The sequence below is a fragment of the Prionailurus viverrinus genome, chromosome B1 (genome assembly GCF_022837055.1).
Source record: "Prionailurus viverrinus isolate Anna chromosome B1, UM_Priviv_1.0, whole genome shotgun sequence".
Classification (NCBI taxonomy): domain Eukaryota; kingdom Metazoa; phylum Chordata; class Mammalia; order Carnivora; family Felidae; genus Prionailurus; species Prionailurus viverrinus.
The window spans coordinates 128,749,766-128,763,786 of record NC_062564.1 but is presented as its reverse complement, the minus strand read 5'-3'; the positions used below and the strand labels follow the sequence as shown (position 1 = coordinate 128,763,786).

General features: G+C 34.8%; 1 protein-coding gene across 1 annotated transcript in view; it reads left to right on the top strand.

Annotated features, from left to right (window-relative positions):
* The window catches only part of GRID2 (glutamate ionotropic receptor delta type subunit 2), a 1,470,351-nt gene that overhangs the window by 617,096 nt on the left and 839,234 nt on the right, over positions 1-14,021 (top strand). The window lies entirely within an intron of this gene.

Sequence of the window (14,021 nt, the reverse complement as noted above, 5' to 3'; positions counted from 1 at the left end):
GACTGTCTTCGCCCTTTTGAAAGAATAAGCAAAAATATTAATTAGGAATTAGTTGTATTCAACGTACCATGACATTACAAAATAGCTTACCAGTAATATTAATAAGTTCTTGGTCTATTTTTGTTGGTGAAGAACTAACAGATTAATTTTGATAGTTGAATATACTTTTTAGTATCAAATCTATTTTTACGAATTCTGTGAGTGGATGTTTCATCCAAAATTTCTAAAATACTTCTTTTTTTGTTGCTTTCTTTCAAGTTGTAAAACAATCAATATGGATTTTTTTTAAGTTTATTATTTATTTTGAGAGAGAGAGCGAGAGAGAGAGCACAAGAGTGAGGGAGCCAGGGAGGGGCAGAGAGAGACAAAGAGAGAGAGAGAGAGAGAGAGAGAGAGAATCCTAAGGAGGTTCCACATTGTCAGCATGGAGCGCAATTTGGGCCTCGAACCCATGAACCAGGAGATCATGACCTGCACTGAAATCAAGAGTCAGATGCTTAATTGACTGAGCCAACCAGGCATTCTGAACATGGGATTTTTTTTTTTTTTAAATTTTTTTTTTAAACGTTTTATTTATTTTTGAGACAGAGAGAGACAGAGCATGAACGGGGGAGGGGCAGAGAGAGGGGGAGACACAGAATGGAAGCAGGCTCCAGGCTCTGAGCCATCAGCCCAGAGCCCGACGCGGGGCTTGAACTCACGGACCGCGAGATCGTGACCTGAGCTGAAGTCGGACGCTCAACCGACTGAGCCACCCAGGCGCCCCATGAACATGGGATTTTTTTAAATAAAGCTGAAAATTTAAGTAAATTCTGCTAATACTACATCTTATTAGAAATCAGTAAAAAGATCATTACTTTATTCCTTATGAAATAGGACTCTGATTTTCTTTAGCCATTATTTCCATTATAAAAAACAACAAATATGGCAAAAATATATTAGGAGAAATGCCCCAAGGCATGACTGGAGAGTTGTATACATTATACACACTACTTTGGCCATATAAAAACAGTCGATGATTTGTAATTAACGATAGCCGCCTGGTATTTACCAATGAAGCAGTTAATGAGCACTCCTGTAGTAGCATTAAGGAGACTGTAACACTAAACTGAAGTTATCCAATCTACTGAATACAGTGTGCAGTGTGCTGATTTTACCATGGATAGGGAAGAAATTATCACAATTTCTCAAATTTAAGATATGTGTTGAAATGAAAGTACATCATTTTTTTAATCATTTTAAAAAATTTATCTTCCAAAACATGGCCACATGGCAAGCCTGGGGCATTAAATTTTGAAGATAGATATGTCCATGCCCTGCTGTCGCACAAGATTATACTTTTCTAGCTCCACTGTTGAGTTATAGCTGAGAGCAGGAGAAAAACATGACAGAGTATGCCGTGTCTCTAAACCATACCTTTCTGAGATTTTGAAGAATTTAAGGAATTCTTCACCTACCCTCCTTCCTACCCTTTCTTTTCACACTAATTAAAATACTTTGCAAGCTTTTTTACAGCATGGTTTTGCCTGTATTATCAAGGCTCTGAAATAAGACCCTTTGTTGTGGCTTCATCATCTTAGTGGGGATGCTTCTAATTAAAGATGGCATTCCACATTCTGTGTTGTCCCTGAACTGCTTTATTGATTTACTTTCTCTCGTACCTGAGATCATTTAGAACAGGCTTTCTCCGAAATGGAAGTAAGCCTTTCCTTTAAGCTGAAGTCTTTCCACATTTTTAACATATGCCTTTACCTTACTAAGGGTACAGAATTAATTACTAAGGGGTGCAAATAAACACAATAAATACAAGTGCCTTTATTAGGTTAAAGTTCTCTACTTGTTGCTGAAGTGTTTTCAGTAGAATCCAGATACACATGAAGAAATGATCTCAAAAAAAGAAATAACTCAAAATGTAAAAGTTACTTTGAGTATAATTTAAGTTATTATTCAATCCAGGCACACAATTCATATTCTCTCTGTCTCCCTCTCTATGTCAATCTCTCTCTCTCTCTCTCTCTCTCTCTCTCTCTCTTTCTCTCTGCCTCTATCTTTTTCTCTCCTCCCACCCCTACCAGGGGGCTAGAAAAATTAAACTATAATGTTGGGATTTCTGTGTCAAGGTTAAAGAGAATCACTTCAGAAATTAAAGGTGTCACTCATATTTGAAAAACTTTGTAAGAGATAGATCTCTGGAGGCATGCACCAACATGTTAGCTTAGTACATGGAAAAATAAATTGAAAAAGAAAAACCCTGAAGTGATTATGTCCTCAAAGTAACTTCCATTTTAAAAGAAAATAATGTCTTTTATCCACAAGCAAATAGAAGGTATAACTGGATATATAACAATATATTACCCTTTTTATGATACGTAAGTTGTGCAATGCAAACTACAGCAAATAACTTGAATGACATATATATGGGTAAAATCTTTGTAGATATATGTAGTTGAGTTTTGTTGTTTGTGGTTTTGTTTTGTTTTTATTTGTTTTTCTTGTAGCTAGCTTCTAGGAATGGCATGATCCAAGTATGAATTAAGAAATATATATGCATATATATATTTTTTTAAGAGGCCAACATATATATATTTAAAAAAATTAATGTTTATGTTTATTTTTGAGACAGAGAGAGACAGAGATGAATGGGGGAGGGGCAGAGAGAGGGGGAGACACAGAATCCAAAGCAGGCTCCAGGCCCTGAGCTGTCAGCACAGGGCCTGACGCAGGGCTCGAACGCGTGAACCTCGAGATCATAACCTAAGCTGAAGTCGGACGCTCAACGACTGAGCCACCCAGGTGCTCCAAGAGGCCAACATATATTGATTTGAACTCTGACTCATGCATTCACTTGAAATGTACTCAAACTTACATTTCATAGTCATATGTTAGGAACTGGTCTTTTATTTATGTTGGGAAGCCTCTGCTTTCTGTTTTGACTGACTTCTTTCCATATCACTCCATGGACACCTTCTAACTTTCTTCATTCAAATTTTGACATTGTTTTTATTTCATTAATTTCACTAGCAAAGGTTCACAGGGGACAAGAATTAGCTTTAGATATAAAAGCTATCAAAAGGCCCCATCATTTGTGTATCTTTACAGTGTCACTGTAAATAGTCTAGACATTTTCCTTACTACTCAATTAGAATTGCAATGGCAACGGCTGTCTGAGAGTGTGTTTAATTATGAACAAGGGAAATAACAAAATACGATTTTAATATTTCAGATTGTTATGGTGGTATTTCTAAAACAGTTTTCAATGATGTAGATTAATTGTGCCCCTGGGATATGTTGGTACAAATAAATTAGAAGTGATTGATGTTCTCACTAAACAAAATAACTATAAGGAAAATGCAGTGATTTCTTTGCTCTTGTTAATGAATATTTTGAACGTGAATTTATGGTCAGAAATGTAGACATTTTGAAATTAGTTGCATATTAAGAAGCATATTTTATAGTGGTGACCATGTAAATCAGTACATAGAATGAAGAGTGACCAATTCCTGACAAGATAGAGTGGTAGTAGTTCATCATGGCAGTCACTGTTTCTCTAAGAGATTTCACATATTCTTTTATTTCTAAACAAGGCCTATAAATTTGCTATGTAACATATCACATTACCAAGGACCTCGGTTATAAGTGCTGAAAAAGTTCTATTGATTCAAGTAGCAAATAGATAATTATCAAGTTACAAGGCTTTTTCTACAGTAAAGTAATTTACACAGTGAATTTCAGTGGTTTGGTATTATGACTATATCTCACCCTCTTCCTCCCTCACCAAAACAAAAATCTGACCCCTACTTTATATATAATTTGAAATAATAAAATCAGATAAGTCCTTTAAAGCATCTTGCTTATTTCTCTTGGAAATCAATACAATTCAAGTTTATTATAGCTCATGTTCAAGAACCATCCTATGCCTTTTATTAGAACAACCATTTTCTATAGTTCAAGAGAAGTTTTCATGTCAAAAGAGACATACAAAGGTTACTACCCCTACCCTAGTTGTCTGGAAAACCTGTTAAGACTTGTGAAGAGTCAGAGGCTTTATCTTACTTGTTAGCTTACAATTTAGCCTGCCAGTTTCATGGATGATGGCAGAAGAGATGAGACTCCTGGGACAGAGATAAAGAATTTTATTATTCACTGGACTTGTAGTGAATTTGAACTAGTATTTTCTTATATTAGTTCCCAAGTTCCAATTTCCATAGACTGGTATAAAGAGAGCCAGGTGAGACCTGTACACAACAGAGATATATTTCACATGAGGAACACCTGACCCTAGGGACATAAATCTTTATTATGCTGGATACTAAGCATACCTGCCCTTTGCTCCAGAGGGAGACACTGTTTCTAACTTCAGTGTTGTTTATTATACAGCATTGAAAAGATAACCCAGGAGAAAAGGTCAATTAGTGCTTTGCTTGCCAGAGGTACAGAAATGTAACACACCCACAGAGTATTGTTTCTCAACAGAACCCGTGCAGATACAGTATAGAGACAACCTACTTTACTATCCCCATCATTTAACACCAACTGTAGCCACTTAAGCCAATCACTTCAACAATAGGGAACTAAAAATGGAAACCTACCTAGGGAATAAAAAGAGAACAATTGTATTATGTGCATCCACTAATACAAACATTATAGAATCTGTGATTTAGAAAGTTTTAAGTCCAATTTTGATGTTTAGGGGTTAATATTTAAGAGAATTTGGTCAACCCAGAAATAGTCTGATACTAATTGAGTTTCCATGCATATTTAGGTTCTCGTACATGAAGAATTAAGCACAAAGAAATAGCGACTATCAAGTTTGTAGAAAATATGCCATGCCAATGTTCTGCAGTTTAATATATCTCTCAATTTTCTTGCCTTTATTGAATTTATGTAAATTTTCCTATCTAACATTTACTTGAGGTAGATTTTTGTGATTTAATTAAAGGAATGGTATTTGCGTCAGAGAATTGGAAAGCAGTATTTAGATTTAGCAGGTAATTAGCCACTGAACTAAAGGTCTGATCATTTTTCTGATTTCACACTAAAATGAAAACACTGAACAAAACTATATAACAGGTAAGAGATGTTTTTCATTTCAAGCTGGTAAAGTTTCTAATGATCTTGATTTAGAAAAATCTCTAAATTTTGCATGCTCATTCAAAATGCAGAGTATTTGAGGCACTTAATTCTCTAGAATCATCTTTGGGAACTATAGTAATCCTTTGATTTTGCCATCTAGTAATAGCATAAACCAAAAGAAATCCACCTTCCCCCAATAAAGCCCAAATTAAATTGTTTCTGTTAAGTAGGCATTGTACTGAGCGTATTGGTTTTGCTTAGGCTTAATTTTGAATATTACATTGATAGGATTAATATTTCTTCCATTTTTTTACCCATTAGAAAACTTAGAAAATATAATTCTGTTTTGTTTTAATATTTAAAGGAGTTACAGGAGTATTGGCTTTTAAAAGATACCTTGTAGTATTTATTAATAAACGTATTCTATCTCATCATACGTCTTGTTTAAAAGCCTTTGAATTGAATGAAGAATAATAAACATTCTTTGAATACCTATTTCCTTACTTCCTTCATATGTTCATTATATTCTTCCACTTTGTCCTTTTTACATAACACTGAGCTTTCAGTTTGTTTTTTTAAAAAGGAATTCTTTCTTAATAAGCAATGTATCCTACTTTAAAAAATAAAACTACTAATTCATAACAAGAGCAACAAGTAATTTTTCTGGTTGTTCTGTTACAATATTTTACCTGTAGTGTTTGTATAATAAGTAGAACTACTTTTTTTTTTATACAGAGCTGACGAAATAATAGAGTGATGTGAGCATAGTCTGTGTGGTATAATGTAATTTGTGGGCTAAATTAATATATAAAAGCCATGATAGCATTCATCTATTTGATAAAGTATTCTTGAAGAATTTTGAGGGCATTGATAGTACAAAGAAAATGCACAGTTTATCATTGAGAGGGCTTCTCATTTAAGAAAGATCTGTACTTAGACTCCAACAACCTGGGTTGAAATCTTGCCTTTGCCACTGCTTGTGAGAAATTATTGAATTCTCTTAAACTTCCTTTCTTTAATCTGAAAAATGGTATTAAGAATATGCAATTTATAGTCTTATTTGTTAAATCAGGTTAATGTGTAAAAGAATTTGACACATAGTGGTCAAAGTATCTTAATAAGTTTATGTTTAATAATTACTTTTTACTTGACTCTGGGTTTTATAGAATTATAGTATCTTTTTTAGAAGTTTTTATTTAGGGGTGCCTGGGTGACTCAGTCGGTTAAGCATTGGACTTTGGCTCAGGTCATGATCTTGAAGTTCATGAGTGCCAACCCTGCATCAGGCTCTGTGCTGACAGCTCAGAGCCTGGAGTCTGCTTCAGTTTCTGTGTCTCCCTCTCTCTGCCCCTCCCCTGCACACACTCTGTGTGGTATCTCTCTCAAAAATAAAAAAAAATAAGTAAAACATTAAAAAAGAAAAAAAAAATAACAGTTTTTATTTAATTTCCAGGTGGTTAACATATACAGTATAATGTTAGTTTCAGTTGTAAAATATAGTGATTCAACACTTCCATACATCACCGATGCTCTTCCCAACAAGTACACTCCTTAATCTCCATCACCTATTGAACCCATCACTTTACCCGCCAACCATCAGTTTGTTCCCTTTGATTAAGAGTCTCTTTGCTTCTCTCTCTCTTTCCCCCTTTTCTCCTTTATTTCTTAAATTCTACATATGAGTGAAATCATATGGTATTTGTCTTACTCAGCCTGACTTATTTCACTTAGCATTATACCCTCTAGCTCCATCCATGTTCTTGCAAATTACAAGATTTCATTCTTTTTTTATGGTTGAGTAACTCCATTATATATATAGGGAACAAGATAGATTAGAAATCATAGATAGATAGATCACATCTTTTATTTTTTTTTTTATCCATTCATCGATGTTGGCCACTTGGACTTTTTCCATAATTTGGCTTTTGTAGATAATGCTGCTATAAAAATTAAGGTGTATGTATCCCTTTGAATTAGTATTTTTGTATTCTGTGGATAAATACCTTGTAGTGTGCTTGTTGGATCATAGGACAGTTATATTTTTAAGTTTTTGAGGAAATTCCATACTGTTTTCCATGGTGGCTGCACTAGTTTGCATTCTCACCAACATTGCAAAAGGGTTCCCCTTTCTCCACATCCTTGCCAACACTTGTTTCCTTTGCTGTTGATTCCAGTGATTCTGACAGGTGTGAGGTGATATTTCGTTGTGCTTTTAATTTGCATTTCCCTGATGATAACTGATTCTGAGAATCTTTTCATGTGTCTATTGGCCATCTATGTCTTCTTTGGGAAAAATGTCTATTCATGTCTTCTGCCCATTTTTACTAGGATTTTTTTGTTTTGGGGGTGTTAAGTTTTATAAGTTCTGTATATATCTTGGATACTAACCTTTTATCAGATGTGTCATTTCCAAATCCCCTATTCCAAAGGTTGCCTTTGCGTTTTAGTTTTGTTGATTGTTTCCTTCACTGTGCTGAAGCTTTTTTTTTTTCTTTAGTTCCCATAGTTCATTTTTCCTTTTGTTTCCCTTGCCTCAGGAGACATATCTAGAAAGAAGTTACTTATGGCCAATGTCAAAGACGTTACTACCTATGTTCTCTTCTAGGAGTTTTATGGTTTCACGGTTTCACATTTAGGTCTTTAATCTATTTTGAATTTATTTCTTTTATATATGGTGTGAGAAAGTGGTCCAATTTCTTTCTTTTGCATGTTGCTGTCTGGTTTTTCCACTATTCATTGTATTTGTTGAAAAGGCTGTATTTTTTACATTGCATATGCTTACTTCCCATGTTGAAGATTAATTGACTGTATAAGTGTATTTCAGGACACTCTATTCTGTTCTATTGGTCTGTGTGTCTATTTCTGTGTCATTACCAGCCTATTTTGATTAGTACAGCTTTGTAATATAGCTTGATGTCTGGAATTGTGATGCCTCCTGCTTTGCTTTTCTTTTTCAAGATTGCCTTGGCTATTTGGAGCCTTTTGTGGTTCCATACACATTTTAGGACTGTTTGTTCTAGCTCTGTGAAAACTGGTTTTGGTATTTTTGATAGGGATTGCATTTCATGTGTAGATTGCTTGGGACAGTGTAAACATTTTAACACTATTTGTTCTTCCAATTCATTAGCATGGGATATCTTTCCATTTCTCTGTGTCATCTTCAATTTGTTTCATCAGTGTTCTATAGTTTTCAGAGTACAGGTCTTTCACCTCCCTGGTTAGGTTTATTCTAAGTATTTTATTTTGGGGGATACAATTATACATGGGATTGATTCCTTAATTTCTTTTTTTGCTGCTTCATTACTGGTGTATAGAAATGTAATATATTTCTGTATGTTGATTTAGTATTTTGAGACTTCACTGAATTTGATTATCAGTTCTAGAAGTTTGTTGGTGGAGTCTTTTAGTTTTTCTATTTAGAATATCATGTCATCTGCAAATAGTGAAAGTTTTATTTCTTCCTTGCCAGTTTGAATGCCTTTTATTTCTTTTTGTTGTCTGATTGCTGTGTCTAGGCTTCCAGTACTATATTGAATAAAAATGGTGAGAATGAACATTTCTGTCTTCTTCCTGATGATAGAGGAAAAGCTGTCAGTTTTTCCCTGTTTATGATGGTATTAACTGGGTTTTTCATATATAGTCTTTATTATGTTGAGTATGTTCCTTCTGAACCTACTTCACTGAGGTTTTAAAAAATTTTTTTTAACATTTATTCATTTTGAAAGACAGAGAGAGACAGAGCGCAAATGGGAGAGGGCCAGAAAGAGAGGGAGACACAGAATCTGAATCAGGCTCCAGTCTCCAAGCTGTCAGCACAGAGCCCGACCGGGGGGGAGGGGGGGGGGGGCTCGAACCCACGGACTGTGAGATCATGACCTGAGCCGAAGTTGGCCACTCAACCAACTGAGCCATCCAGGCGCCCCCACTGAGGTTTTTTTTAATTGTGAATGGATGTTATATTTTGTCAAATGCTCTTTCTGCATCTACTGATATCATATGTTTTTTATAATTTCTTTTATTACTGTTATGCATCACACTGATTGATTTAAGAATACTGAACCATGCTTGCAACTCAGGAATAAATCTCACTTGATTGTGATGAATGATTTTTTAAATGTATTGTTACATTCAGTTTGCTAGTATTTTGTTAAGGGTTTTACATCTGTGTTCATCAGATATATTGGCCTATAGTTCTCTTTGTTTGTGGTGTTTTTATCTGGTTTTGGTATCAGGGTAATGCTTGCCTCATAGAATAAATTTGGAAGTTTTCCTTCCTTTTCTATTTTTTTGGATGGCTTGAAGTGAATAGGTGTTAACTATCTTTAAATGTTTGGTAGAATTTGCCTATGAAGCCATCTCGTCCTGGACTTTTGTTTTTGAGAGGGTTTTTTATTTGTTTGTTTGTTTGTTTGTTTGTTTTGTTTTTTTATTTTTTTATTACTGATTCAATTTATTTGCTGGATATTGGTCTGTTTGAATTTTTTATTTACTCCTGATTCAGTTTTGGTCGGTTATATGTTTCTAGGAATTTATCTATTTCTTCTAAATTGTTCAATTTGTTGGCATACAGTTTTCATAATGTTGTCTTATAATTATTTGTATTTCTATGGTGTTGGTTTTTATTTCCTTCCTCTCATTTGTGATTTTATTTATTTTTTGATTTTATTATTTCTTTTTGATAAGTCTGGCTAGAGGTTTATCTTATTATCTTTTTCAAATAACCAGCTCTAGGTTTCATTGATCTGTTATATTGTTTTTGCTTGTTTGTTTGTTTGCTGGTATTGTTTTTTTTGTTTCTATACTATTTATTTCTGCTCTCATATTATTATTTCTTTCCTTCTGCTGTACTGAGGCTTTGTTTTTCTTTTTCTATCTCCTTTAAATGTAAAGTTAGGTTGTTTAGTTGAAAATTTTCTTTCTTCTTGAGGTAGGCCTGTATTGCTATAAACTTCCTTCTTATAACCACTTTTGTTGTGCCCCAAAGGTTTTAAATTATTGTGTTTTCACTTTCATTTGTTTTCATCTTTTTTAAAAAATTTCTTCTTTGATTTCCTTTTCAACCTATTCCTTACTTAGAAGCATGTTACTTAACCTCCATATATTTGTGGTCTTTCCAAGTTTTTTCTTGTGGTTGGTTTCTAGTTTCATAGTCTTGTGTTCAGAAAAGGCACATGGTATGACTTTGATCTTGAATTGGTTGAGGCCTGTTTAGTGTCCTAATATGTGATCTATTCTGGAGAATGTTCCCTGTGCACTCTAAAACAATGTGTATTCTGCTGTTTTGGGGTAAAATGTTCTGAATATACTTGTTAAATCCATCTCATCCAAGGTGTCATTGTTTCCTTGTTTATTTTTTGTTTGGATTATTTGTCCATTGATGTAAGTTAGGTGCTAAAGTCCTCTACTATTAATGTATTATTATAGATTAGTTTTGCTATATTTGTTACTAGTTGTTTTATGTATTTGGGTGCTTCCATAGTGGGTATATAAATACTTACAATTATTATATCTTCTTGTTAGATTGTCCCATTTATTATTATATAATGCCTTTCTTTGCCTCTTCTTATACTTTGTTTTAAGGTCTAGTTTGTCCAATATGAGTATTACTACTCCAGCTTTCTCGTGACATCTGTTAGCATGATAAATATTTCTCCATCCCCTCACTTTCAATCTGCAGGTCTCTTTAGGTCTAAGGTGAGACTCTTGTAGACAGCATATGGATGGGTCTTGTCTTTTTTTTTTTTTTTTAATCCATTCTGACATCCCGTGTCTTTTGATTGGAGTATGTAGCCATTGTCATTGAAAATAATTATTTTTAGATATGTATTCATTGCCATTTTATTACTTGTTTTGGTTGTTTCTGAAGATTTTCTCTGATCCTGTATTGTCTTTCTTCCATATTTTGCTGATTTATTTGTTTAGTGATTATGTGGTGTTAGTATGATTAGTATTATTAGTGATTAATTCTTTAGTGTCTTTAGTGATATATTTGGATTATTTATTTTTATTTATTAGCACGTTTGTTAGTGGTTTCTGATACGTAGTTACCATTAGGTTTGTATATAATCTCTTCTGTATGTAGCAATCTATATTACATTGATGGTCATTTAAGTTTAAACCCAATTTTATTCCTCTCCTCTCCACATTTTAGGTATGTTATGTTTTTTTATATCCTTTTTATTTTTTTTAGTCCCTTGACTGATTTTTTTCCATAAATACTCATTTTTATTGCATTTGTGTTTCTTCCTTTTTTTGAGAGAAAGAGATAGAAACAGAGACAGAGATAAATGGAGAGGGAGAGAATCTTAAGCAAACTCCATGCCCAGTGCAGAGCCTTCTTTTTCCTCATTTCTTCTTCTGGGACAACTATGATTCAATGTTATGTTTGATGGAGTCCATGAGTTCCCTAAGTCTATTCTCATTTTGCATCATTCTTCTTTCTGTCTTTTGTTCAACTTCATTGCTTTCCATTACTTTGTCTTCTAGGAAATTAATTCATTTTTCTGCTTCTTCCAGCCTGCTGTTGTTGCATCAAGCATGTTTCTAATCCCGTTTATTGTATTCTTCATCTCTGATTAATTCTTTTTTAACCATTTTATCTCTGTGGTAAGTATGTCACTGATGCCTTTAATTTTTTTCCTCAAGTCCAGTGAGTATCCCTATGATCAATCTATAAATTCTCCATCAGGCATGTTATTTACATCTGTTTCATTTAGATCTCTGTCAATGTCCTTATCTTATTTGTTCCTTTAGCCTAAATCCCTCTGTCTTTTCATTTTGCCTAAGTCTCTGCCTTCTTCTGTCTGTTAGACAAATTATGTCTCCTGCTCTTGTAACTAGTGGACTTATGAAGAAGAGTTCCTGCAGTGTCCAGAGCCTGCTGCTTCGGCGGGGGGGGGGGGGGGGGGGTCACCAGTGTGTGCTGCATGTGCTCTGATGTTGTGTTCTGTCTGTTCTAACCTTCAGGCCAATCATCTGCAGAGGCTCTTCTTGCCTGCTGTGGGCAGATTTGGGTCCCTGGCCTGAATGTGGCAAGTTTTAACTAGGTGTGCTCAGGTTTGCTTGTGAAATGAGACCTGTCACCACCTCCACCAGAGCTGAGGCTCTGCATAATTCTCTGGATGGGAAATATGGTGTGGTCAGGGGTCTGTGCTGGTCTCCTGAGGAGTCCACCACACTGGGACTGAAGTAAGCCTGACTGAGAAGGGCAGTTCCACCAGAATGCAGGAGGTTGGGGCTACGTGTAAACAAGTTAGACCATCATTGTTTGTGCTGCTTCTAGCAGGTGAATCTGTGTTTGTGCTGAGAGGCAGGGGAGGGAAATGGCACTCGCCAGCTCCTTTGTTCCTGGAGAAGTATCTTCTTGAACACCTTCTCTCAAAGATGTGCTCCACAAAAAGCTAATAATCTCCCTATTGTATACCCCAGGTGCTGTTCAGATAGCTGTTTCCGGTGCTGTCTGCCCCCAGGTTGTTTGCCTGCCTTCTCTGCAAAAACAATAGAATACCCTCCCAGCTCTATCCCAGCCAAATGCACTGAGTTTTAAAACTCTAAGCTTTAAGTTCTGCTGGTTGCAAGAACTCATGAAATTCAGCTCCTCTCATTTTCCAAGCAAATGGCTTTTGGGAAATGTTCTGCTTGTGTGTTCCCCTGTGTGCTCCTCTCTTTCTCTCACCCTTCTCAAAGAGCATGGCTCCCTCCCCTCTACAGCAGCCAAGATCCATTTCTCCTCTAATCCATGTTTCCACACTTCTTACCTTCTTCAAGATGACCTTTTCTCTCCTTTTAGTTGTGGAGTTTGTTTTGTTAGTTTTCTGGTCAACATTTGGGGTGTTTAGGATGATTTGATAGTTATCTAGTTGTATTCATGGCATCAGGTGAACCTAGGATCCTCCTACTCTGCTGACATTTTCCTGACTCTCTAGAATCATAGTATCTTGATTTTGAAATGAACTATTGTATTCTTGTCTAACTAAATCATTCTGCTAAGAATCGAAAAGTCAAAAGATAACATGTTGGCAAGGATGTTGACAAAACACAACCCTTGTACACTATTGGTGGCAATGCAATTTGATACAGCCATTATGGAAAACAGTATGGAGATTCTTCAAAAAATTAAAGTAGACCTACTATATGATCCAGAACTCTCACTTTTAGATATATCCAAAGTAAATGAAATAAAGATCTTGAAGAGATATCTGCAATCCCGTGTTCATCGCAACATTATTCACAATAACAACGATATAGAAACAACCTATGTGCCCATCACTGGATGAATGGATAAAGAAAATGTGAGATACATATAATGGAATATTTTTCAAGTAAAAAAAAAAGAAAAGAAGGAAATCCTTTCATTTGTGGCAGCATGAATAAATCTGGAGAATGTTATCCTAAGTACTATGAGCCAAACTTAGAAAGACATATACTGAATGATCTCACTTGTATTTGGAATCAAAAACATTCAAACTCACCAAAGCAGAAGTAGCACAGTGATTGCTAGGGAATGGTGAATGTAGGAAATTGGGAGATGTTGGTCAAAGGGTACAGATTGTGTTATGGAAGATTAGCAAGTTCTGGAGTTTAATGTGCAGCATACTAATTATACTTAATAATACTCACTTGTACACTTGAAATTTGTTAAGAGAGTAGATCTTAAAAGTTCTCACCATACACACAAACACAAAATTGTAACTATTGAGGTAATAGATAATTAGCTTGATAGTGGTAATCATTTATATACACACACACACACACACACACACATATATATACACATATATATATATTTGATATATATATCAAAATATTTTGTTGTACAGCTTAAGTGTATATAATTTTATTTGTCAGTTTTACTTTACAATAAAGCTGGCCATTTTTTTTAAAAGACTATTGTTTGTACACTTCAGTTCAAATCTGACTTAACATAATTTTTTAGATACCGTAAGATA